This window comes from Sus scrofa, chromosome 2 (genome assembly GCF_054392235.1).
Source record: "Sus scrofa isolate SSC_HxYL_T2T_F1_AM1 chromosome 2, Sscrofa_HxYL_maternal_Yorkshire_Landrace_v2.0, whole genome shotgun sequence".
Classification (NCBI taxonomy): Eukaryota; Metazoa; Chordata; class Mammalia; order Artiodactyla; family Suidae; genus Sus; species Sus scrofa.
In genome coordinates this window covers 132,843,683-132,871,224 of record NC_139384.1, presented here as the reverse complement: position 1 = coordinate 132,871,224, position 27,542 = coordinate 132,843,683, and the positions used below count along the sequence as shown (strand labels likewise).

At 37.0% G+C, this 27,542-nt stretch overlaps 1 protein-coding gene across 4 annotated transcripts in view; it reads left to right on the top strand.

The window, feature by feature from the left end:
* The window catches only part of DTWD2 (DTW domain containing 2), a 1,117,698-nt gene that overhangs the window by 581,554 nt on the left and 508,602 nt on the right, over nucleotides 1-27,542 (top strand). For 3 of the 4 annotated variants that reach the window (XR_014838614.1, XR_014838622.1, XR_014838613.1), the window contains 2 exons: nucleotides 14,230-14,442; nucleotides 18,565-18,710. The gene's annotated coding sequence lies outside the window, so the exon portion shown is untranslated. Of the gene's footprint in view, nucleotides 1-14,229; nucleotides 14,443-18,564; nucleotides 21,644-27,542 lie in introns of those variants that run through there. The other variant, XR_014838615.1, reaches the window with a different exon arrangement.

The window sequence follows — 27,542 nt, the reverse complement described above, 5'->3', positions numbered from 1 at the left end:
TCTTGTGATGAATTCTAATTGAAATCATTTCAACTTCAAAGTAAATTCTCTTTGATTTAAAGTTTCGAAGACGTTCTGAAATTGAAGCTACTGTGACATCATTTAATTGGGTATTTATCTAAGTTATCTTTGTAAGGATCAGAAATGATGGTTGCATAATTGAGTATTCAGAAAGTAATTAAATGTGTTATCTGTGATGCTAGGCAAAGTTTATTTTTACTGGAAAAAATTAATTGCATGCTTTAGGTTATACTTGAGTAAAACCTCTTTAACTGTTTGTTGTGTCCACCATATGATTCTGAAACTAGTTTCTTAAGAGATGACTTTGGGTTCTTGTTAATTTTTTTTATTACAAACACTCTACTCATCTTTTAAAACATTTGCCTTTTATTACACTCACTTTGTCTGCAGAGAAAAACTACTTTCTTTCTCAAAGGCAAAATTGAACTGTTTTATCCTTTTTCAAGTATATCCTGTCATAAATGCTAGTTAATAAATTCAAAAGGAGTATAAGCTTTTTGGAATCAAGTAAAATTTTAGTTCTACTTTGTTGGAGCTGTTTCACAAAAGACAAAGTCTGTATCTTTTATAGAAGTACAGTATGTTCTTTAAAAAAAAAGATTACTGTAGCTTTCCACCAATTTGAAAATTACACATGCCCCATGAAAATATGTAGATGCTTCACATTGCCCTACCATGAAGAAATAATACTGTTGATTTTTGGAAATGCTATTTCTTTTGTCTTTCCCCATGCACATAGAAGCAGAAAAATTACAGGCCCAAATAATTCTGAATTATTAGAGAGTTAAATAGGGGCATTTTTATGTGACCGTATTTCATTCTACTTTTTCAAATGTCTAGATTTCTAGTTTAGAGGATTTGCTGATGGAAACTATAATTCTTCTTTAAATCTTCAGAGATAAGAATCTAGTTGATGTATTTCTTTGCCTTTCCTGCCTTGAATGGACTAGATTTTGGCCTTTTAGAGAGTGGGCAGAGAAAAGAGAAGACAGTGTTCTTCACATAAGTCAGTTGAGCTAAGAGCCCAAAGCTGGAGGGGCCGAGAACAGATAATAGAGACCTGTTGAATGGTTTAATAGTGAAGTAGCTAGAGTACAACAGTAATGAGAAAAATAAATAACACCTGTAATATTTCTACATCTTCTCTAAATTAAACAATCACTTTAAATTCCAATATACCAATAAAATAGCAGCCATATTTTAATTGAAATAATGATAGTTAACTGTGTTAAAAATATAGTCTTGAATCTGTATTTGTCCAAGATTCATAATATATGTTTTCCTGAAACAAGCAGCATATCTAAAGTTTTGGTTTCCATTCACCAGCGTTCATGTCCATTATTAAAATGTTTAGAGGAATTCCCTTGTGGCTCAGTGGAAATATATCTGACTAGCATCCAAGTTCAATCCCTAGCTTTGCTCAATAGGTTAAGGATCCGGTGTTGCCCTGAGCTGTACTGTAGGTCTCAGACATGATTCAGATCTGACGTGGCTGTGGCTGTGGCATAGGCCAGTTGCTACAGCTCTGATTCAGCCCCTAGCTTGGGAACCTTCATATGCTGCAGGTGAAGCCCTAAAAAGACAGAAAAACAACAACAACAAATAAAAATGTTTAGAATCTCTGCCTATATCCTTAGTGCATTGGTTTATTTTTAGAGTACTCTAGCATATATCATTTAGCGTGGACTTTCTGTTCTGTTCTGTAAAAGGAAATTTGCCTGCCTTCTGGGATCAAACAGGTGGCTCCATATTCAAATCATCATAGGAAGGAGACTGTTACCCTTATCATTAGCCTAGAAATCTGTAGAGTCTAATGTACTAGACCCCAAGAAAGCAAAGCCCAGAGGATGGCATGACCTTGGGCACTGTTTCCCTGAACTCACTGAAGGAACAAGAGCATATTTTGGCTAGTGAGGGATTATACTGTTTACCTTTTCAACCTGCTACCTTGAGTAACTCAACACTTGCCCCGATATAAAGTTAGTATTAAGGGCATATCATTCAATTTCTTGAGTATTGTTAGGGACTTGTCTGATTATAGTTACAGATAAGACCAATTTTTTCAGCATCCAGGCTTGGGAGGAGACTCAGAAACGAGGACTATAATTAAGTTTGCAATATTGAATTCTATTTCATGGGCTCAGGGTAGAAAATTCTCCTTGCAACCTGCTCGGCAGTCTTCCCAGTTCTCTTGCTTGATTTCCAAATTGCTGAAGCTTAGAATGATTGTGCTTTGACAGTCAACTAATGAGTCCTTGCATCCTCTTTCCAGTTGCCTTGTGCTTAGAGGAAGTGATCCAGACACTTGAAGTAGGTTCGCATATGTAAAGAATCTTCAGATTTTTACTCTACAAAGTAGGTTACTTTGAAAATGGATTTGGCTTTTTTTTCCCCTACCCTCCAATTCCCTATAATATCTCTCTAAATAGGTAGTAAACTCTCTTCAAGTCTCCTTGTCTCTTACCTTGTGCAATTACCACAAAGCAATGAATTCCTACAAAATGAACACGTGAATGAATGGATGAGGGAGTTCTTATTCAAAGAAATCTATCGAACAAGATGTATGATGTCCATCTGGAAAAGCGCTGGAAGTATTTCCAAAAGGGGCCTGAGGGCAAAGATAGAAATCCAGAAGAATCTGGAGTGTTTTCAAAGAGCTGAAGTTGTCCTTTTGACTGAGGGTAGAGTGTGTTAGTGAAGAAAAGATGAGAGTTTTGTTCACTATACATTTGCAAAACTTTTTTTTTTGTCTTTTTAGAGCTGCACCCGCAGTGTATGGAGGTTCTCAGACTAGGGGTCAAATTGGAACTGAAGCTGCTGACCTAACACCACAGCCACAGCAATGCCAGATCTGAGCTGTGTCTTTGACTTAGACCACAACTCAAGGCAACACAGGATCCTTAACCCACTGAGCAAGGCCAGGGATCAAACCCACATCCTCATGGATAGTAGTTGGGTTCATTACCACTGAGTCATAAAACGGGACCTCCATATATTTTCACAACTTCAATTTAACTATGTATATATCAAATTTCCAGAATTGGCTTTTACACCTTACCATTACTACTAGAATAAAAAAATAATCATTATACAGATGAGTCCCATATAAACGTAGAAGTCATGTTTTCTAATCTTAGCATGGAGCTAAGTCTAGTAAGAAAAAATGAAATATGCATATAGAAATATATATAAAAAATGTCCAAAACTATAGCAGCAACAACATCCACCATCAAAAAACCAGTTTAGTATATTCATGCTCACACAGCTTTTTAAAATGCCTAAAGGTGGTTCTCTTAATTCTGTACATTCTTAAAGTCCTAGCTATCTTCTAGGGAAAACATTTATTTAATGCCGTGCTATTTTCCTCCTACAGTTGAACTATTCTATCTCCCTTTCTGCTACCCCCACCTCAGCTTTTCAGTATGTAGATTATCTTAGCCTCTGTGAATCAATGTTTCCTATCCTGCCCCCCCATTTCTGAGATTTAAATATCTTGAATCTAGTCTTACAGAAGAATTCTTACTCTATAGTAGGGTAGAGGCAGAAAAAGCAAGTGCTTTTTATCTTTTATTGTTGCCACACAAAGAATTGCTAGTTAATAATAACACGCCGTAAAGGAAAGCACTTGGTATTCGGTATCAGAGGACCAGAGCTGAAGTCAGTAATTCCAGTTCTGACTTAACTGGGTTACCTTGAGCAAATGAATTAACCACCAGTTGTGTTTCTCATCTTTCATTGGGGATGAAAATTATACTAATTTCCCAGTAATAAAGAGTTTTTTCTTTGTGTGTGTGTGTGTGTTTACTTGAAAAGAGCAACATAAATGATGCTTATTAGTGATTTTTTCAAATTATTTTAATATTTTTTGTTTTCCTATTATAATTGATTTACAGTGTTCTGTCAATTTCTGTTGTACAGCAAAGTGACAGTCATACATATATATATATACATATATATATATAAATGTATATTCTTTCTCACATTATCCTCCATCATGTTCCATCACGTGACCAGATATAGTTTCCTGTACTATACAGCAGGATTTCATTGCTTATCCACTCCAAATGCAAGAGTTTGCATCTACTAACCCCAAACTCCAGTCCATCCCACTCCCTTCCCCTCCTCCTCTGCAACCACAAGTCTGTTCTCCAAGTCCATGAGTTTGTTTCTTTTCTCTAAATAGGTTCATTTGTGCCAAATTTTAGATTCCAGATAGAAGTGATATCATATGGTGTTTGTCTTTTCTTTCTGACTTAATTTAGGATGAGAGTCTCTAGTTCCATCCATATTGCTACAGATGGCATTATTTTATTTTTTATGGCTGAGTAGTATTCCATTTTTTGAAATTATTGAGAGGTAGGTCATTAAGTTCATTTGGGAACAGAGCTGTTCTCCTTTGCTGTTGAGACCCTGTCCTCACATCTCCAGTGTTCTCCCAGAGCATTCCAGCTCAGTCCTGGGGGAGCATGTGAGGGCTCCAGGCTGCCTGAAACCCTCCCTGTTCTGTGGGGCCTCATTAATACTTACTTTCTTGTCTAAGACCCATCGCTTAATTCAATGCCTTATTTTCCCTCTTTATTATACTGCCATTATTGCTTCCCATCATCCCGATAAGTTAAAGGCTGTTTAACCCATTTAAAGTGAAGCATGTACTACCACTGAAAACTTAACCTTCCACCTCCCTTCTCTTTCAGCTCCATCTAAGAGAGTTTAAATCAATGGCTTTTATTTTAGTCCATTTAGGCTGCTGCAGTGGGTAAACAGACATTTATTTCTTATAGTTCTGGAGCCTGGAAGTCCCAGATCAGGTCGGATGAGGGCCCTCTGCAGGGTGATGGACTTCTGCTTGTACCCTCACAAGGTAAAAGGGGCTCGGGAGCTCCATGGAGTCTCTTAAGGGGATTTGTCTCATTCGTGAGGGTTCCACCCTCATGACCTGATTTGCTCCCAGACGCCTCACATCACATTACAGTCGTATTATGGGTTTGAATTTTAGCATAAGAATTTGAGGGGACACAAATATTCAGACCATATCAGGTTTAATTTAAAAATGCAGAAGGAAATTCTATCAACTTCCCTTTTGAAAAAAGTAGCAGCAGGAGTCATCAGAATATAAAATTTACTGCTTTTCATCTATTTCCTGGTGCAGGACTATTTAGGCTTGATCAGCTATGTTTTAAATAGATTGGTGTACTCTTATGCCCTCTGACATCTATATTAACAAGGTCAAAATCAAGGTAGTCACCAGGAAATGCTCATAATGGGCCTAAATGTGACTTGGTCTCTGACCTTATGCATTAATTGCCATTATCTATGTCCTACTCATAGTTTTATCTACTGCTATTTCCCAAGGAAAAGACCTGTTTTGAGTCAATAGAACAGTTTAACCCATACCACTGATGTCATTATTCCATAATAACTGAGATTCTAATTTAATTTATGTACTACTTTAGTGCAGGAAATTAACTGATGAGTCAATTTGTTTTAGACAAATAATTGTAAAGCACAGATGTGTAGCAAGGCTTTGAATTAAAAAGAACATTACTCCACTTTATCCCCTCTGTGATACTTGGCATTTTATTAATATTGTAGAGGTAAAATCTGATTACTTGAAGTTGCCAAGGCAGAAGCCACATTAAGAGAATGATAGCTACGGACTGGGTCTCTGGGATGTATTCATCAGGCCCATGGTGAGGGGCAAAGCAGAACCAGTCAGAGAACTTCATCTCTTGTAACATGGGAAGTGGCTTTTCCTAGGCCGTCTGCCTGTCGCAATGCAGCTGCTAGGGTGTGAGAGCTACACAAAGCTCTTACCTGCCTGCTGATGGCAGTTATCAGCTTGCTGCAGGGACTTTTGATCTGAAAACAGACCTTCCTTTTACATGTGCATGCCAGGGGAATGCTGGCTTTCAGGACTGGTTGTCAGGAGTGGGGCCAGGGGAATCCTTGTCACATAGGATGCTTTCCATGTCATCATGCTGCTGCGAAGAGGGTACTGCGTTGTAGGAATATGGCACTTATTTCAGTTGGGGTAGTTCTTGCAGAGATCTGGGAAGAAAAACATTTGAAAATTACTCTTAAATTCCCCTATGACTTCATTTAGTTTCCCTTCCCGCCTGTTACCCCAATCATGGGCTTTGTAGTAAGTCTGACTTGTAACTTGTTTTCTAGATAAAACTATTAATAGCTGTATGGCATAGGGAATATTGCATTATAATTCTGAGCCCAGTTATTTTTCAAATGGAACTCTGTGTGTGTGTGTGTGTGTGTGTGTGTGCATGTGTGTGTATATGGAAAAAAATTAACATGTCTAAACTAGGGCATGAACACAGGAGGTATTCAGTACTTGCAGTCTGTTTCCACATTTAATTAATCTCATCTTTAGAGATCGGCTTAGTTTGACCCTGCAAAATGTTTGTAACTTATTTGTTCTAAGCAGTGTGTTTTTTCAGATCCCGACAATGTGAATAACAGGAGCTCTGAATCAAAGTATCATTTAGATAAGATTAGAAAGGGACAGACACAGAGACGAGAGGAAATAGATTAATTTCAGCTTCAATTTTTATAACTTTATTGCTGTGACATAGTACAAATGGGCTGCCAAGGCTAACAAATTAAGTGTTGTGTCTGGGGACAGATTTCAGATCACATCTCTCTCTGTCTCATTAGGTACCATCCCCTCCTCCACCCCACATCAAATTCAGTATTAGTTGTAGATGTTTGGCTGCCTTTGTTTTCTAGGGCAGAGTTTTTCTCTTTGGAGAGGAGTGTTTCTTCCAAGTTTAAAGAATATGAAGTGAGATAGAGAGAGTTGAGATGTCTTGATGAAAATGATGAAGGATTGAGTAAATTGATCTGAAAGGAAAGTCTAAAGGAACTCTGCTGTTTGAATCTCAGGAGAAGAGTTTAAAGGTGATAGGGAACATAACAAACCTGCAATAGATAAAGTACATGTGCCACTGAATAGCTGTTTTCTGTTTCCCTTCAGAGGGAGAGGAAAGAGGCTTCTTTTCAAAACTAAGAGTAATGTGGATGCAACTTGAAGATGCAGTTGTTGCCTGTAAGGGTTAGCAGATACTGAAATTTAGCTAACAAATAAGTCTGTGAGGCTTATTCCTCAAAAGAATTTCGTTGAAAAGAAGACTCAAAGTCTTCATAACATGAATGAAGAGCATCCTGACCATTGGCAAATGAGTTGGCCTTTTTTTCCCCTATGACCTATGGAAGAACTATCAGATTTCCAACTATGCTCTGTGCTTAACTAGTTTAATTGTCTATAGTTCTGTGTAAGATTTCTTTTGATAAAAAGAATTATGCCGATACGAACTGTTTCAAATCAACTGATCAAATGGGAGGCGGACCAGATCTTTTCAGGTATCGACTTTAGTATCTTGGAAACATTTCATCACTAGATTAAACAGTTTGAGCACACTTTGCAGGTGATAGTATTATTAGGAAAGTAAAGGAAACAATGGGGAAAAAGATAAAGAAGGGAAACTAAGCAAAGAAAAAAACAAAGGTGGTAGCACTTGATTTCCAAACTGAGAGGTTGATCTGATTCCACACAATATTTTAAATACAAAGCCTCTTTAACCCCAGACTAACCCATGACTTTCCAGTACTCTGCTCTTGATTTTGGAAAAAAATATATATTAAAAAAGTCATCATTGCTATATATCAGGAAAAACTTTGGAATGAAATTAGTTTTTGTGTGTTGAATATTTTTGCGTATTTCATAAACATACCACATGGTGATCATTTGCTTATTTCTAGAAAGATCATTTTCAAAGATAGTTAGTCCTTATGGTAAAAATTAAGTATGTGAAACTAGACATTACCAATGTATCTATTAATACTGGAATGAATAAATGTTTTATTCTTGTACAGTGAAATACCACACAGCACATAGAATGAAGCTCTGTATCTACCTGAAACAAAAGGAGTGTATATTACAAATGGGATAGTGAGCAAAGAAAGCCAGATCCCAAAGAATCCACAGGGTATCATTGTACTTTCTCTCCACTGCCATTGAAAACTGGCAGAACTAATCTATGCTGTCCCAAGTCACTATGTGAATTTCTTCTGGAGAGAGAAGAGCAACTAAGAGGAGGCACATGAGGAGTTTCTGTGGTGCTAATCCTTGGTTGAGGTGCTTAATATATGGGTGTGTTGAGTTTGTGGTAATCCACTGAACTCTGCACTAGTATTTGTGTAAACTTCTCTATCTGTGGTTCTTCATTTTCACTAACAGTCACATCTAAATAAGCCACTTAAACATTTAATCGACTACTGATGGGAAGTTTAGCCATTAATAGTAGTTTTATTGAAATTAGAACATTATGAAGATAAGGGTTATCATGTTTTATTGACTTTTACAATTTATTTATTTTCGACATCATTAAAATTTAAATAGATGGAATGATTTGAGTATCTTATAATTAGAAGTGATTTCTCTCTTAATTGTAAATGGTATCTAACAGATGAGCTAGATTTGATGACATGTGATATTAAAATCTATTACATGATATAAATGCCTAAATAAATGGCAGATTGTTATTTGTAGAGATGAATTCAAAATATTAGAAAAAGAATACAAAAATACAGTATCTTTTAAAATTGCACCTCAAAAAATCAAATACCAGGGGAGGTAGTGGACTCCAAGGAGGTAATATGCCATGAACTATAAAACATTAATCAATGAAATTAAAGAAGATTTAAATAAATGGACAGATACTCCATGTTCCTGGATTAGAAAAATTAATATTATAAAAATGGCCATACTACCCAAAGCAGTCTACAAATTCAATGCAATCCCTATTATATTACCCATGACATTTTTCACAGAATTAGAACAAACAATCCAAAAATTTATATGGAAACACAAAAGACCCAGAATTGCCAAAGCAATCCTGAGGAACAAAAACCAAGCAGGAGGCATCACTCTCCCAGACTTCAGGCACTATTACAAAGCCACAGTCATCAAGACAGTGTGGTACTTGTACCAAAACAGACAGACCAATGGAACAGAATAGAGAACTCAGAAATAAACCCAGAAACCTATGGTCAATTATTCTTTGACAAAGGAGGCAAGAGCATAAGATGGGAAACAGAGAGTCGTTTCAGCAAGAATTGCTGGGAAACCTGGACAGCTGCATGCAAATCAATGAAACTAGAACACACGCTCACACCATGCACAAAAATAAACTCAAAATGGCTGAAAGACTTAAATATAAGACAAGACACCATCAAACCCCTGGAAGAGAACATAGGAAAAACAAACTCCTGGAAGAGAACATAGGCAAGACATTCTCTGATGTCAATCTTGCGAATATTTTCTCAGGTCAATCTCCCAAGGCAACAGAAATAAAAGCAAAAATAAACCAATGGGACCTTATCAAACTGACAAGTTTTTGCACAACAAAGGAAACCAAAAAGAAAACAAAGAGACAACTTACAGAATGGGAGAAAATAGTTTCAAATGATGCAACTGACAATGGCTTAATCTCTAGGATACACAAGCAATTTATACAGCTCAACAGCAAAAAAGCCAACCACCCAATGGAAAAATGGGCAAAAGACCTGAATAGACATTTCTCCAAGGAAGATACACAGATGGCCGACAAGCACATGAAAAAATGCTCAATATCCCTGATTACTAGAGAAATGCAAATCAAAACTACCATGAGATACCACCTCACACCAGACAGAATGGCCATCATTCACAAGTCCACAAATAACAAATGCTGGAGGGGGTGTGGACAAAAGGGAGCCCTCCTACACTGTTGGTGGGAATGTAAGCTGGTACAACCACTATGGAGATCAGTATGGAGATACCTTGGAAATCTACACATAGAACTACCATATGACCCAGCAATCCCACACTTGGGCATATTCATCCGGACAAACCTTTCCTTAAAAAAGGCACATGTACCTGCATGCTCACTGCAGCTCTATTCACAATAGCCAAGACATGGAAACAACCCAAATGTCCATCGACAGGTGATTGGATTAGGAAGATGTGGTATACAGACACAATGGAACACTGCTCAGCCATAAAAAAGAATGGAATAATGCCATTTGGAACAACACGGATGGAACTAGAGACTCTCATACTGTGTGAACGAAGTCAGAAAGAGAAAGATAAATACCATATGGTTTCACTTATATCTGGAATCTAATATAAGGCACAAATGAACGTTTCCACAGACAAGAAAATCATGGACTTGGAGAATAGACTTGTGGTTGCCAACGTTTCCACAGACAAGAAAATCATGGACTTGGAGAACAGACTTGTGGTTGCCAAGGGGAACTTGGAGAATAGACTTGTGGAGGGAGGGGGAGGGAGTGGGGTGGTTGGGGAGCTTAGGGTTAATAGATACAAACTTTTGCCTTTGGAATGGATTAGCAATGAGATCCTGCTGTGTAGCATTGAGAACTATGTCTAGATATTTACATTGCAACACAACAATGGGAGAAAAATTATGTGTACATATATGTGTAACTTGGTCCCCATGCTGTACATTGGAAAAAAAATAAAATAAAAAAATAAAAGTTTCACAGCATTTTATAACATTTTTACAAAATTTGTTTGAAGGAGTCAGTGTGTAAGCAAACCCTAAATATTTTTCTAATTTTTTAATCTATATAATGATTTTTATTTTTTCCGTTATAGCTGGTTTACCCTGTACAGCATGGTGACCCAATTACACATACGTGTATACATTCTGTTTTCTCACTCCTTCAGGCTCTATCATAAGTGACTAGACATAGTTCCTGGTGCTACACAGAAGGATCTCATTGCCAAATATTTTTAAATAGGGAAAGCAGAGAAATAGTTAATTTACCAGATTCTAAAATAGATTTTAAAAGTACAGAATTAAACTGAAATAGATAAGTAGAGTAATAAAAAAACCACATACATATGAAAATACAGTCTATATTAAAAATGGCATTTAAAATCCAAGTGAAAAGGAAAAAAGAAAAAAGGAAATGAGTGAAATGTGGCTAGCTGTTCAATCTGTCACTTTTAGTCTATATTTCTCAGGATTATGCATGAGAGACAGGAGCTATGTGTGTTTTGGTTTATGATAGACAAAACTGTCAGTCTCCATGTTCAGGGATAACTGCTTTTCTCCTTGGGAAGTGCTTCTGTTTGACTGAGCACTGTATTTGATTCCTTTGAATTCTGAGATTTCAAATTAACTTCTGGATAGGAAAGCAGACCAGACTCATGCGAATGTATTAGTCTATCAATAGGGAAAAATCTCAGCAATGAAGAATGACTTAAACAAATGGAAAATACTGCCTAAGAGTCAGTTTATTACAGATACTTCATGTTAACAATCCCTCAATTTAACAGGATCCTTCTATGTTAATTTCTGAAATTAACTGATACTCTAAAAGAAATGTCATTGGGGGAAGGAGTGGGATGGACTGGAAATCTGGGGCTAATAGATGCAAACTATTGCCTTTGGAATGGATAAGCAATGAGATCTTGCTGTATAGCACTGGTAACCATATCTAGTCACTTACGATGGAGCATAATGGAGGATAATGTGAGTAAAAGAATGTATGTATATGTGTATTACTGGATTACTTTGCTGTACAGTAGAAAATTGACAGAACCCTGTAAACCAGCTATAATCGAAAAAATAAAAGTCAGTTTTTTTAAAAAAAAATGTCATTGGTAGGGAGTTGGGAATGGGGAAACACTTGAGCTTTTTTTTAACGTATAATTTATTAAAGGTAAATTTAGGGAAACTCTATTTCAAGAAGAAACTATTTCTTATTAATGGAGTATATGAAACTCATAGGACACTGCACTGATTGCTCTCTTGTCAGCTTAAAAAAAAAGTTAGGTCAGGAGAAAAAAAAAAAACAAAAAATTTCAATTACGTTTACAGCAGCAGCTGAAGGGGAACAAAATCAATGAAAGGAGCATACTTATTAGAGACCTGCAGTTGCCATAAAACTGAAACTAAATCACAGTGACAGTGTCTGAACTCCAGATAAATTGCTTTGAATTCCGAATGAGAGCCTGGAGAAATAATGGAAATGATATTGCAGTTGGTAGTAAAAAGGGGTTACAATTTTTTGTATCCATTGCTTCTCTGGATCTTGTTGATATTGTCAACATCAAATACTAATTTGTTATCTTTTTATTTTATTTATTTTTTGTGGAGGGGATTCTCTTGTTCCTCTAGCAGATAATTCCACCTTCCATCTTCTCCTGACTTTGAAAGGCTGGAGAATTATGACACTCAGATCTCCAGAGTGGAAGCAGAGTTTGCTGGCAACCCAGAGCAAGGTGACCCTCAGGGAGATAACCGTTCTCTATAAAGAGAGGCCGCTCTTTCTTGAGAGAGGAGTGGTTGCAGGGCCAGCCAGCTCTGCCCTGCTCACTCAATTGACAAATACGTCATCTTGGTCAAGAGGCTTCTCCTAAGTTCCATCCTGTGTTGAAAATATGCTCCCCCCCAACACTTTTGTGTTTCCTTGAGATGTGCCTTTTGTCAGGATCACTAGATAGGCTTCAAGATGGACTTTTGAGCCTTGACAGATGGTCATCAAATACTGTTCATGCCTTTACTGAGCAGTGAGAGGATGACACCAAGGATTTTCTCAAAACAAACAACACTACATAAAACTGTAAGCAAATCACTGAGACCATCATCTTACCATCTACACATATTACACCAGTGTGGAGTAAGTCTTCACAAAGAGCTTTTCTGATCTCTTGATCTTTCTTTCACAAGACCTCCTAGGATCCTGGCCATTTTAAAGTTTCTAGGACAAAAAGAACACTAAGAGAATTGGCAGTAATATTGAAAGACTAAGCTGTTTTAATATGGGACGTAGGACAAGAAATGAAAGGAGATGGCTGATATACTGGGAAAAATGTAATGGCACAGAAAAGTTTTCAGTAACAAAAAATACTAAATATACCAAAAATAATTGTGACAGATCTACATGGATATGCTGGTTGTCTAAGAGTAGGATAATGGAGTGTAAGATTTCAGAGATGGAGCACTTTAAGATAATATTATATTGTTCAATTAAAAAAATACTGGCATATAGTTGACTTACAATATTGTATTTTTTTCTCTTGTTTGATTTTTAACTTATACATCTTGGCTCCTCCACTGACTTATGAGTTCTTTGAAGGTGGAACCTTTTTAAAATATTTCTTAATATTTTTCATAGAACCCAGAACACAGTCAATAAAGAGTGAATAAATGAATAATAATACATAGTAATATTGAGCCTCAACTTCATAGCTGACTTTCCTTTCAACCACAAGTAATTCTCTTGGCACCCCTGTACCTTAATTTTATTACCAGTAAAGCAAGGAAGTTACTTTTTTCTATCCAGGCATTCTGTGAGAAATAACAGTGGTAAATAAATCTAAGTTTCCAGTATTTTTGTTTTTATACCTCAGTATGTAAAATCCCAATTCAATTTTAAAATGTTCTTTTTCCTCTAGGCCAACATATTTATACTTTTCTATCACTTAAAAAACATGTAACTTCTTAGACCCCATTTTCAAATTGACTGTAGATATTTGTCAGTGATGATTCACTGAATAAGAATTTATCAAGCACATGTTATTGTAATGAGTGTAGGAAAGCACGTACTACAGAAGGGCATTTAGAAGTATTAGTCATGATATCTGAACCAATACTAATAGATATAAAATAATAGCGAACTGTATATGGCGATGAATCATTACATCCCATATAACCTGGTGCATTGCATTGGGGCTATGGGAATTTTAAGGAGTTGAGATCAATGAGGATTTGCAAATGTAGATGGGAATTCACTGATGAGGTGAGATTGGGTGGAGTTGAAGAATGGGTGTAATCTGCAAAGATGGAAAAGCTACTTGGAACTCTGTCTAGTCACTTATGATGGAACATGTAATGTGGAAAAAAAGAATGTATGCATGTATGTGTAACTGGGTCGCAATGCTGTACAGCAGAAAAAAATTGCATCGAGGAAATACTATTAAAAAAAAGAGATGAACAATGAAGTTCTAACATCACACCTTTTTTGCTTCTCTTAGCAGTGAGGGTGTATTAGACCTGCCAAACTCTAGCGCAGTGAGGCCCATCATTCATCACAGTGGGCTTTTTCAACTATATATGTGCTAGAGAGGCTCACCTCTCTGACATTCGTTTTTTTTTTTTTTTTTTTTTTTTGTCTTATTAGGGTCACACCCATGAGATACAGAATTTCGCAGGCTAGGGGTTGAATTGGAGCTGAAGGTGCCAGCCTACACTACAGCCGCAGCAACACAGGATTTGTGCAGTGTCTGCGACCTACATGACAGCCCACCGCAATGCCAGATCCTTAACCCACTGAGCAAGGCCAGGGATTGAACCTGTGTCCTCACGGATACCACTGGATACCTCACGGGTACAGGTGGGTTTGTTACCGCTGAGCCACGACAGTAACTCCCTCTCTGACCATAGTTGATTGGAACAAGCATAAACACTTGAACAAAACTCTCTCTCAGGAATGTGTAGTTAGAATCAAGAGTCTCATGTTGGGCTCTAGGAAGAGAGGATAAGAAAATTCAGGCCTTAATGTTTTCTGCTTCAGAGAGAAAAAAATCAGGTAGTTCTGGAGAGAGAACGATGGCAAAGACCTTGGGATTATTCAAAGCTCTCTTGCTTTTGCAGCTGGTCCTTAGTTCGCAGTATCCCCTTATTTTTTGTTGTCTGAATAATCTGTATTGATATCCATTGTTTCACCTTTGCTATTAGAAATTTAGGTCTCCTGTTTTTATTCTTGTAAAATATTTGTGGATTTTATTGATTTTTTTCAAAGAACTAGCTCTTTGTTTCATTGATTTTTTTCCCTGTTATTTTTTCCATATTGCTTTTCTATTTCATAAACTCCTATTTCACATTTATTAATTCCTGCCTGCCAGTTTCCTGCTTTGGGTTTATTTTTATTTTCTTTTCCTAGGTTCTTAAGATGAAGGCTTAGATGATGGATTGGAGACTTTTTCTAATGTATGCCTTTGGTGCTAAAAATTTTCCTCTGAGCACTACTTTAGCTTTGCTCCACAAATCTTTATAAGCTATATCTTTATTTTAATGTAATTAAAATTTTTATCTGAAACTTTCACTTTGACTGTGGGTTAATTAAGATTGTACTGTTTACCGAATTTTTGGAGATTTTTCTATTAATGTTTTTATTCCAGTTTGATTCCGTTTGAGTCAGGGGTCACACTCTGTATGAGTTCAAGTGTGTTAAATTTTTTTAGATTCGTTTTGTGCTCAGGATATAATCTGATAGAGGCCCCATGGGCCCTTGACAATGTGTATTACATTGTTATGTGGAGTACTCTTTAAATGTTGATTAGGTTCTGTTAGTTGATGGTATTGTTGAGTTCTGTATTATTGCAGGGTTTATGCCTGTTTGTTCTATAAATTGTTGAGGGATACATACTGAGTTTCTAACTGTAATTGTGAATTTGTTTATTTCTCTGTTCAGTGCCATCAGTTTTTACTCTGCAGAATTTGTAGCTCTGTTTGGTTATACACATTTAGAATTACTATTTCTCGTTGCCTGATGGACCCTTTCATCATTATGTGACGTTTCTCTTTTGTCTCTAGTGATATTGTTTGCCTCAAGGTCTATTTCATCAGCTATTAATATGCATATATGCTTTACTCCTGCTTTCTTATAGTTAGTGTGTACATTATGTATACCTTTTCCTTTTTTCTGTCTTTTTACTTTGAACCTGCCTATAAATATGTGAAATAAGTTTCTTATAGACAGAAAGTTGTATAATGTTTTTAAATTCCCTCTTTAAATCTCTGTCTTTCAATTTGGGGATTTAGACCATATACATTTAATGTAATTTTTGATATGTTAGAGTTATGTTTTTTTTTGTTGTTGTTGTCTTTTTGCCTTTTCTAGGGCTACTCTCATGGCATATGGAGGTTCCCAGGCTAGGGGTCTAATTGGAGCTTTAGCTGCTGGCCTACGCCAGAGCCACATCAATGTGGGATCCAAACCACGTCTGCAACCTACACCGCAGCTCATGGCAACGTCAGATCTTTAACCCACTGAACAAGGCCAGGGACCAAACCTGCAGCCTCATGGTTTCTAGTCAGATTCGTTAACCACTGTGCCATGAAGGGAACTCCTGGAATTTGTTTTAATTTAAATTTTTGTTTGTCCTCTTTGGATTTTCTTTTTCCACTTTTTCTGTGGTTAATAGAAATGTTTCTATAGGTTAATCAAACATTTTTCTAGAATTCCATTTTTATGTATCTATAGAACTTTTAAAGTTTCTTTTCATTTAGATTTTTGTAGTTGCTCTAGGCTATATATATATAAAACTTGTCGTAAGCTTAGTGTTTTACAATTTTGATTGAGGTACAGAAACTTTATTTTTCTTGGTCGTTTTACCCCCTCATTTATAATATAATTGTTTGAGATGTTTCATCAGCCTGTATTTAGAACTACATCAGATGGTATAATATTTTTTACTTCTATAATAAAGCGTAATATAGAAAACACAAGAGATGGAAGAAAGCCTTTTGTGTTACCAAGTATTTTTGCTCACTGTATTCTTTCTTCATTTCACTTTTCCAATGTTCATTATTTTATAATTTCGTTTCTGTTTAAAAATTTTCCTTTAGCAATTATTTGAGTGTAGCCAAGTTGATATTGGCTATATTCCATGTGCTGTACAATATATTCTAATAAGTTATTTATTTTATACATAGTAGTTTGTACCTATTAATTTCTTACCCTTATCTTGCTCCAAACTAGGTAACATATAGTTTGTTCTCTATAGCTTTGAGTCTGTGCTTTTTTTTGTTGTTCGGTATTTTGTATTTTTAAAATTTCATGTGTAAGTGATATCATGCAGTATTTGTTCTTCTCGGACTTACTTTTCTAAGCCTAATACCCACCACGTACATTCATGTTGTTATAAATGGACAACATTTTTCTTTTTTTTAAGGGCCGAACCTGAAAGTTCTCAGGCTAGGTGTTGAAGCAATGCCAGATATGAATTGTATCTATGACCTACACCACAGCTAGCAGCAACACTGGATCCTTAACCCACTGAGCATGGCCAGGGATCAAACTCGCATCCTCATGGATACCAGTTGGGTTCATTTCCACTATGCCACAACAGGAATGCCCAACAAATGGCAAAATATCATTGTTCATGGCTGAGTAGTATTCCTCTCTGTGTGTGTGTGTGTGTGTGTACACATGCCACAGCTTCTTTATTCATTCATCTGTTTCTGAATACTTATGTTGATTCCATATCATCATTATTTTTAATAATGCCAGTATAAACATTGGGGTGTGTATATCTTTTTGAATTACTGTCTTTGCTTTCTTTGGGTATATACCCAGGAGTGGTTTGATGAATTACAAGGTAGTTCTGTTTTTTAGTTTTTTTGGGGAAACTCCATACTGTTCTACACAATGGATGCACCAATTAACGTTTCCTCCACAGTGTACAAAAGTTCCCTTTTATCCCCATCCTCACCACATTTGTTATTTGTGGCCTTAATGATAGTCATTCCAGCAACAGTGATAGCTCATTGTGGTTTTGATTTGCATTTTTTTGATGATTAATGACATTCAGCATCTTTTATGTGCATGTTACCCATCTGTATGTCTGCTTTGTAAAAATGTCTCTTCAGGGCTTCTGCCCATTTCTAAATCAGATTGTTTGTTTCTTAGATATTGAGTTGTATGAACTGTTTATGTATTTTGGATATTAACCCCTTATTGGTTGTACCATTTGAAAATATTTTAATTCATTTTATAGGTTTTTTCATTTTCTCAATGGTTTCCTTTACTGTGCAAACGTTTTTAAGTTTCCTTAGGACTCATTTGTTTAGTTTCACTTCTCTTCTCTTTGCCTTAGGGGACACAACACCCCAAAATTGCTACAGTTTATTTTTATTTATTTTTATTATTATTTAATAGTTATTTCCCCAATAGAATTTTTTTCTACTGTACAGCATGGTGACCCAGTTACACATACATGTATACATCCTACTTTCTCACATTATCATGCTCCATCATAAGTGACCAGACATAGTTCCCAGTGCTACACAGCAGGATCTCATTGCTAATCCATTCCAAAGGCAAAAGTTTGTATCTATTAACCCTAAGCTCCCCAACCACCCCACTCCCTCCCCCTCCCTCCGCAAGTCTATTCTCCAAGTCCATGATTTTCTTGTCTGTGGAAACGTTCATTTGTGCCTTATATTAGATTCCAGATATAAGTGAAACCATATGGTATTTATCTTTCTCTTTCTGACTTTTTGGTATCTATGATTGCCTTTTGTTGATAAGTTTGTGATCTTCCTGATTCTTTGAGAGGTGATTTATGGTTAATATTACAATTAATATTACAATTTAATATTACATTAGGTGTCTCTCAATTTTATGGAAATTTTCTATTTTAATTGGCTTCCTCTGACACTACATACCTGAGATAGAAATGTGCCATCTCATTCTTGTCAAGTGTGGGTAAATGTCCATTTTCCCTAATAGGTTTTGTTGAGATCAAAGGACAGGAGGTTGGGGCTCCTCATTACTGCCAGATGGGAATGGAAGTCCAAGTTCCACGTATGATGTCCAGTGAAAACAACACTATTGAGGAGAGACTGGTTCCCTCCCATTGGTGATGAAACTTCCAGGTACTTCCTCATTTTTCTCTAACACCACCCCAGCAGGGGTTTCTGGGTCATCATTATAGCCTACCCTTGATGGAAATCTATACTCCACTCAGCACTGGCTGGTATTCATGGGGGTGGGGCCATGGTTCTTTTTGTGCTGTTTGGCCAGGATAGAGTGGCTATTGTCTAAGGTTTTCTGTCTTGTAAAGCTCTTTCTCTTTATGATTTGGAAAGAGAGGGCAGACTTTTGTTTTCTTGGTTTAAGAGCACCCTCATCTCCGAGTCTGGGGTATATGAGTCAAAAACAGAACAAAACAAACCAGAGAACTGACCATTGTATTGATTTCTGGGCTCTGAGGTCCCTAGATAGTCTGCCTTATTTTCTTGAGCTTTCCAAGTCTTGTGTTTGTGTTATATACAATGTCCAGAATTTTTAGTTATACTTAGCAATAGAACTATGGAAAACTATGTCTGTTAGCACCACCTTTCCCCTTTAGTATGTTTTTATTGAAAGTTTTTTGCCATTCAAATCTGTTTATGCCTTCTTAAATATGCCCTGAATTTATGCTGCAGTCATCAGTATGAAAAATGTCATTGATGCTGATGCTATTGTTAAGTTATTTCTGAGGATAAAGACATTTCATTACCTTGCCAAATGGAAATATAGATAATTGGCATGTGGGCGCCTAATGTGGGTCTGTATGATTCAGATAGCACATGAGAGTATGTATGAAGAAGTAATGTTTGTTATCATCCTAATATAAACTGGGTAAAATGGCATGTTCTTGCTAAGACTGTCATTGCTTGAATTTAGCATTGACAGATTTAGGAATCACTCATTTCGAATGATACACTTACGGATTCCTTGTTGATTTAGGCCATGTTTCTAGATTCTGCATGGAGAATGTGAATATTGTTCTAATACATCTTTCTTGATATTTCTGGGCAATCTTCCATGCTATAGTTATTTTTTATGTATTCATAACATTTGAAGATAATTTTCAGCTTTTTTCTTCACTTTATTTTATACATCTTCTGAATTACCAGTTAAATTTCATTTAAAGTCAAGGAAGAGTAAATACGCATGTATTATTCTTTTAAGAGTCAAGTTGCAATGAACCCTAAAACTCACTTGCAAATTTACTTCCCTGGGCTATATTCACAAAGAAAGTTTACTTGAATTTACATAAGACCATAATGTTTGTCTTGAAAGATCTCAAGACTTCCTAGAATTGCTAAGAACACATTCACTGAATTTCCCCAAGAGGAACTAACTTTAGGCTAAGCTCCTAAACTAAGAGACTCAAATCTTTTCTGTTAGCTCATTTTCTCTGGAGGAAGTTTTCTAATTTATTTTCCATCTGGAAGACTTTGCTGAGATGGAGTTCATAGCAGTGCATCCTCATGGCATATATCAGTATCCTGGCATATAACCTGTCTGTGGATAGATTTCATCAGAGCTAATGGAAAGATGAATGTGTTTACCTCTGAATACAGACCTGCTCCTTACCAAAAGTTGCTCTGTAATTTAGATACAAGTCAAACGGTAAAATTAGACCATGGACAGATTGAGGGTGACCAGGATGCAAATTTATTAATTATAACTTTAATTAAAATGAGATATCACAAAGCAAATCCAGGCTAGTGCTGGAATAAACACCCTCTCTATATTGAAATTTGTTTTCTATAGTGTTGGCTGTATCTCAGGCATAAATGGATTGATGGTTTTTCTAATGGTGTCAAATGCTCTACATAGAAAAGTGGTAAATGTTTCTTTGTCCTTGTGCAAGTGTATAATATCCCACACCACTAATGACATGATATGTCAGCCATGATAAGATTACTCACTTGGGAACAGAGTATTAGGAGGAATGGGATACCTCAAATCCGGACTGTTTTGTTTTTTTTTTTTTTGTCTTTTTGTCTTTTTCTTTTAGGGCTACACCCGCGGCATATGGAGGTTCCTAGGCTAGGGGTTAAATCAGAGCTGTAGCCACCGACCTATGCCAGAGCCACAGCAACTTGGGATCCAAGTTGCATCTGCAACCTACACCACAGCTCATGGCAACGCCGGATCTTTACCCACTGAGAGAGGTCAGGGATTGAACCTGTAACCTCATGGTTCCTAGTTGGATTCATTTCCATTGTGCCATGACAGGAACTCCCTGGGTTGTTGTTTAACCAAGGATGTTTCCCTACTAGCAGGTTGGATGTGCTTATAAGGAGCCCTTCAATAGAGGAAACCATACCTCTGCTCTGATTTCCATAGTCCAAATAGGTAAAGAAGAAACAATTTACAGAGACAAAGCAGCTCTACTGGGATATCTCCAGGCCCATAAAACAATCTCGGGACATACCTTGTGAGTTTAGTGCCAGAGTAACTAACATCAGCCAGAATTCCCTACTCTCTTTCTGCAGCCATTGAGTCCAGCTGGGCAAGGCTTCAGGGAATGATGGGGGCAAGGAGGTCCTATCAGTTTTCTTCTGAGATCAACATTTTGTGTCTTAGTGGAATAAAATTGTGATTCACTGTGTGGACATGGACACTCTCAAACTTCTGGCAGATTGGTCCTTTCTCTTGCTTGTCCAGCAGGTGAAGGAGCTCACAGAGCATCTCTGAGTATAGGGCCATGCTTCATCACTCTCCACTTTGGAGTGCTTTCCTCAGATGTAGATCAGTTTTATATAACACATGTTAGTTTTTCTTTTAAAGAAGAAACCAGTGTGTGACGAAAGCCTATGTTCCAGGCCCTAGTAGGTGCTTGCCATACATAGATCAACTATTTTAACTCATAATGCTAAGAGGGAGGTATTAATTTACCTAGTTTACACATGAGGAATTGTGACCCAAAGAGGTTAAATACTTGCCCCAAGTCAGATAGCAAGTAACAGCAGTCTGTCCTACTGTCATAGAGTAATACGAACATGGAGATGGAAGAAAAGTTTACAGATACATAAACAAGAAATTAAAAAGAATAAAAAGTGCTGTGAAGGGAATGAAACAAAGTGACATGATCGAGTCACTGAAAGGAAATGGTCATTTACTTTGGGTGGTCAGGATACATCTCGTTAGGAAGTGGTATAGTGTATGAAACTGGGCGTGTTAAAAGCAACAATCTCAGAGAAGGTTGGAGGCTGAGTCTTACAGGAAGGACAGGAAGCCGGGTCCTTAGGAAGGAAATGAACCTAGTGTGCTTGAGAGGGACAAAGGGGACCAGACCTGTGGAGGAACAAGAAAGTGGTAAGAGATGAGGTGGGAGAGGATGGTAGGGGTCAGTCTTGGTAAGGGTGTAGACAGCAACAACCATTCAGCTGTATAAAACATTTTCTGTGTGTCAAGAACTGTTCAGAGAGCTTTGCTTATGTCATTCATCTTCATAGCTATAAAACAAGGTAATATTATGATAGTTTCATGCTGCAGATGAGGAAATCGAAGCATGGAGACTAGAATAACTAGGAGCTGGGATGCAGTGGGAAACAACTGAAGGATTTAGGGTGAGTGGTAACATAATCTGACTTGCATTTTAAAATATTACTATGGTGGTGTTCCTCTTGTGGCTCAGTGAATTAAGAACCCCCCCACGGTGTCTGTGAGAATGTGGGTTTGATCCCTAGCCTCACTCAGTGGGTTAAGGATCTGATGTTGTGAGCTGTGAGGTAGTTTGCAGGTGCGGCTCCAATGTGTGTTGTTGCAGCTATGGCATAGGCCAGCAGCTGCAGCTCTGATTCGACCTATAGCTCAGGAACTTACACATGCTGCAAGTGAGGCCCTAAAAAATTATACTACTATGGCTTCTTTGTGAAAAATAGATTAGCGATATGGGGGAAATCCATTACAGAATCCATACAACAAATGATGGTAGATTATTCTAAGGTATTACTGATAAAAGGAGGAATTGGAGAAAAAGGTTTGGTTATTTTGTACCTGCTGCTGGAGTGGACATAGGAAGTGAAATTTAATGAGAAGTAAAGTTTGACTTCAAGTTTGTTTGTACCTGGGTGGATGGCAGTGCCATGTATGACAGTAAATGTTACCGAAGGCAGGAGGGGCAAGTTAGGACATGTTCATTTAGCCATATTAAGATAGTGACACTTTTTAGTGTTTCCTCTTGGAGATGCCAGGTAGAAAGATGGATATATGAAGTTTGAAACTCACAGGAGATATTCTATAATGTTGTCGTTCATACAAGCCAAAGGCTTTGGTGGAGGTTTGTTTCCATAAATCTGAGACAAAAGTTTGTTTTGTGTGGTAGAAGCCTGAGCAGAAGGTTTCTGCTCTTTATTTAAAGACATAGAGAATTCATGTGTTTCTTCTCAGGAAAAAAAAAAATGTTCCTAATGAAATGTCCTCCTAGTGTCAGGATAAAGGGGTGGGTTTCCTCCATTCTTAGGCTTTTTTCTTTTGGATACATTCAGCCACAGGGTCTCACAATCTGGGGTTTCATTGCTTCTGACAGCAGTCAGGACAGTTCTGCAGAAGTTCAAGGGGAATGTTGTTTTTAAACTCATTTTCAGCTTTGTCTCCCCTTGGGAATGGGAAGGGTGCAAGGTGAGTATGAACTTTTCAAAAGATGACAGCTGCCCAAACACAGTGGTATTTTCACAGAGAGTTCAAACGAAGCATATTTAAAATGGACAGTGCTAAGTAGGGGATTTTCTGTGTTCCATTGCATGAATAGGGGCAATGATTATTTTCGTTAGGTCCTAGTTTAAAGCTTGTTTATTTATGCCTGGATGGTTCTCCCTTAATCTGAATTTGTTTTTCAGACATTTAGCATAATTTCAACATTGTGGGGATAGGATGTGTTGGGCTTGCCTTATATTACTTATTCTTTTCTTTGAAAAGTGGAAATCTGATAAACATCTCTTCCTGAACTCTAAAATATGAATGTACTTTGATGTGAGAAATAGCAAGAAAATGTCAGTTACTGAACACCATCATAACTCCTAAGCTGTTTACATGTAATGTTCTGTGAAGATCCAGAGATATTTTTGTATATTTTTATTTTTATTTTATCAGTTTAGAAAAGTAAAATTTCAATATTGTACTGCTACCTTCGAAACTGGAATATGACTTATAGTTGTCATTGTACTTTGTTTCTTGACAGTATATGAAATAATGGTGTGTTTTACAATTGATGATATGGTTTATTGCTGAAAATCACTAGTGAACAGGGTTAATATCTAATAACTAATAAAGAACCACTATGTGGAAAAGGGAGATAGATTTTTAGTGCCAATATTGGAATTAGGGATATAAAGTGAGAATTTTTGGTTGGATATTCCTTTATTGTCTTGTTTTTTGATAGAGAACCCATTATTTTTTTAATGTAGGGCCTCAAAGCAGTGTTTTTATAATGACATAAATTGCTTTCTCAAAAATTTTTATTAAGTATTCTTAAATTTGAATCCCAAAGAGATGCATTTCAAGCTTTTGATTATGTTGCTGAGTTTTCAGTTTATTCAGCATTCCTAACTCACTTTTTCTCCAGTGAATTGAAAAATGAAAGAAAAGACACAAATAAAAATTCACAGGTTTAAGAACCTGTGGGTAGGTACAGGTTGATTTCTTTATTAGATAGTCAAGAATTATTGGCATACTTTTTGCAGTTGAGTGATAAAATTAAGAGATTCCCATGAGAATTTAAAATACTGAATTGTTCATTAACATTTTCCTCTTTAAATGATGGTCTTGATAATTCATTTCCCAGAACTTGTCAATGAGATTTCTGTGTCCCAGGCTTTGCAGTTATGCCTTGATAAAGACAATTTGACAAACTGAATCATCTGGATTGGGTAGGATATTTGTCAATAGTGGATTTCTGGGGGAAGGTGTTTGCCCCATTCATGCTGCTGTTCTAATACCTTGGCACCTAGTCCATCAATCTGCCTATAAAAGGACAGCCCTATTTCTAAAGTGACAGAGTCTATTTGTAGTAGTGCAGGCAGTTAGCAAAGCTACCTATGAAATACACCAGAGAGGAAGAGGTGAGAGATGGGGGTATAAATTTGTTAAGATTCTTAGAAGAGCTCAGTTTCCTGAACGGAGCCACACATTATCCTGCCTTTCAAGACAATAAAAGGATTTCCAGAAGACAGTCCTTTTGATTCTCTCTGTTCCTACCTTCCCCTTCCCCTGCCACAGCAACTTGGCAGTTTATTTGCAGATGTATTCCTGTTACCTTTTGACTAGAGAAAAACTTGCAGTGGGAACACTGGGGCCTGTATGGTGTTTCTCCACATGGTATACTATGGTATGCTTGATGGATTTTGCATATGTTGTTTCTTATGTGGAGAGACTCACTTTTTTCCTCTCTACTTCGTCCTTCCTGGAACAAGACACTTTCCACCTCTTATCTGGGGCAAAATTCATATCAAGATAGGATAATGCAAGGGGCTTTTGTTAGAGAGGGATTTTTTTTAGCATGATATACCAGAGTCTTGCTGGAAATGATAGACGAGGAAGAGACAGATTAGTTTCTGTAGATGCTGTTTCATTTTGAGGTTGGGTCTGAAAGACCATGTTTCTTCATTTCTTCCTCCTAGAGGAGAGATATGAATGATGGACCACCCCCACCTCTGGTAGCAGCACCTAAAGGAGGCACATGAGTTTTAATAATCCTAACTCTGTAATGCCCATCAGCCCCCACTCCCAAAGCCCTAATAAACCACAATGAACAAACAAGAAAACCTTGTTTGTTAATAAAATGCTTGTTTTATAAATGAAGCTTTAATAGGTGTACTAGCTGCACCTCCCACCACACTGTCACTTAATATGTTACTGCTCCTAAATCATTATCTATGTGAAGATTTTGGAATAGCTCCAACTCTTACTCATTGCATCAGGCAAAAACCCAGCCTTAATGATAGCAAAGGGCCACAACCATGGAGAGGAAAAGAGTAAGGCCCTAGGCTGGGCAGAGGAGTGGAAAGTCTGAGGGTGCTAGTGAGCAGAGGTAGGGAATGAGATCAGGGAGTAGCTTCTTCTCTGAGGTCTGCAGGTGTGGGCTTTTAATGGACTGAGGGAAAAAATAAACTGTTTTGAACATCCTTCAAAATTCTTTGTATTCTTGGTTGTGTAAGTTCAAGGACTTGTAAATAATGGACTGATCCATCCCACTTTTCCAAAGGGTAAAGGTGTGGCTCTAGGGTCACGTTATCTTATGCAATCAAATGGTAAGTAACAGTTACTCAAGCCGGCAAAGATGAGTTGTGTTTGTCACTCACTTGAATTGAAGGAAAAATGACCTTCTACTTCTGAGACCTTGAATTGGGCAATGAGGTGATGCAGTGACCTTCTGTTTCTTCACATGTAAAATAGGTGTATCAGATAACTTAAGTCCCTCCATCTTCTTTGAATTGTTTTCGCCTGGATTTGAATTCTGGCTCAACTGTACCTGCCAGAATATATACCTGCCATTTGTTAATTGAGTAACCTAAAGTGATTATTAACACCCGAAACTCAGTTGTCCTGATGAGTGTAATTCACTTTTGACTGAAATGAATAGGGGCACAGTGCCAAGAGCATGGTAGGCATTCACAAGCTGGTTACTATGCATATTGGTCTCTGATTAGCATACACTTGCATTTCAACTTGTGGATTTTCATATACTAAATCATACCAAGATTTTCTCTGAAGTTGTATGATTTCTCTACTTCTCCTTAGCAATATTCAGTATAATTAGTAATGATGTAATATTTGTGGAATATTAACTTTAAAACTCTTCCTTAGAATTTTTCATTTTCTGAATGCACTATAGTTTTTTTTTTTTTTTTTTTTTTTTTTTTTTTTTTTTTAACAGCCATACCTGCAGCATATGGAAGTTCCTGGGCCAGGGATTGAATTCTAGCAGCAGCAGTGACCTATACTAGATCCTTTAACCCACTATACCTGACCAGAGATCAAACCTGCACCTCCATAGAGACCTGAGCCACTGCAGTTGGATTTGTAATCCACTGTGCCTCAGCGAGAACTTCTGTAGTTTTTTTATTCAGTGACTTGAATTTGACCCTAAAGTTTTATGTATACTGAAAGATTTGACTAACTGGCTGGTAGGTAAAAACGTAGCTGTGGAAAGAAAGTGGGATATATTCTTCTATATGAGTAAGTAAAACAGACATTTTGCATCACAGGTATCAAATTGTTCTTTCAGGGGCCACATTTCACTAATCTTTTGGGGGTGCTAGGTGCTGATTTCAGCTAGTCTACCAAAGTTCTGAGCTCATAAAGAAACATTTATTAAATGAACAAAGCACAACCACAAATGGGCATGGAAGTAGTGGGGAAAATTAGACAACTAGTGTAGGAAAAATACCAAAACAAGGTAACTGATCTTAGGCACATGGTTAGTTTGGTGTTCATCAGAACTACCTTTAAAATTTCATTAATAGCTTTTCTATCAGGAACTGTTTGAAATCCAGGGTTTTTTTTCATGTAAAAAGATTTTCCCAGTTATATAATTAAGATGGTACAGTCATAATTACTCCTCATATTTCTCAGAAACCAGTATCTAAAATGCAGAACATTTCAAAAGACCTAAAGCAAAAAACAAAACAAGATTTGTTAAATCTTGAGCTAAACTTTGAATTGATTGTAATATTTAAAATTTGAGAGATTTCAAACAAAGTACAGGATTGTATATTGTTAAAGAGCATTCTCATGGGAGCTGTGCTGGCTGCCTCTGTGCACATGGTTTATGCTCTGAGGGGAAGGCTGCAATTCACACCACTTTGCACTGTTTTTCTTACACTGAGGTCAAGGGCCATTTATCCTCTTTAGTTGCCCATGTTCTGCTGTTTTTCTTGCAACTGATTCACGTTGTTTTATTCATCTTTGTTATCTGCCTAATTTCT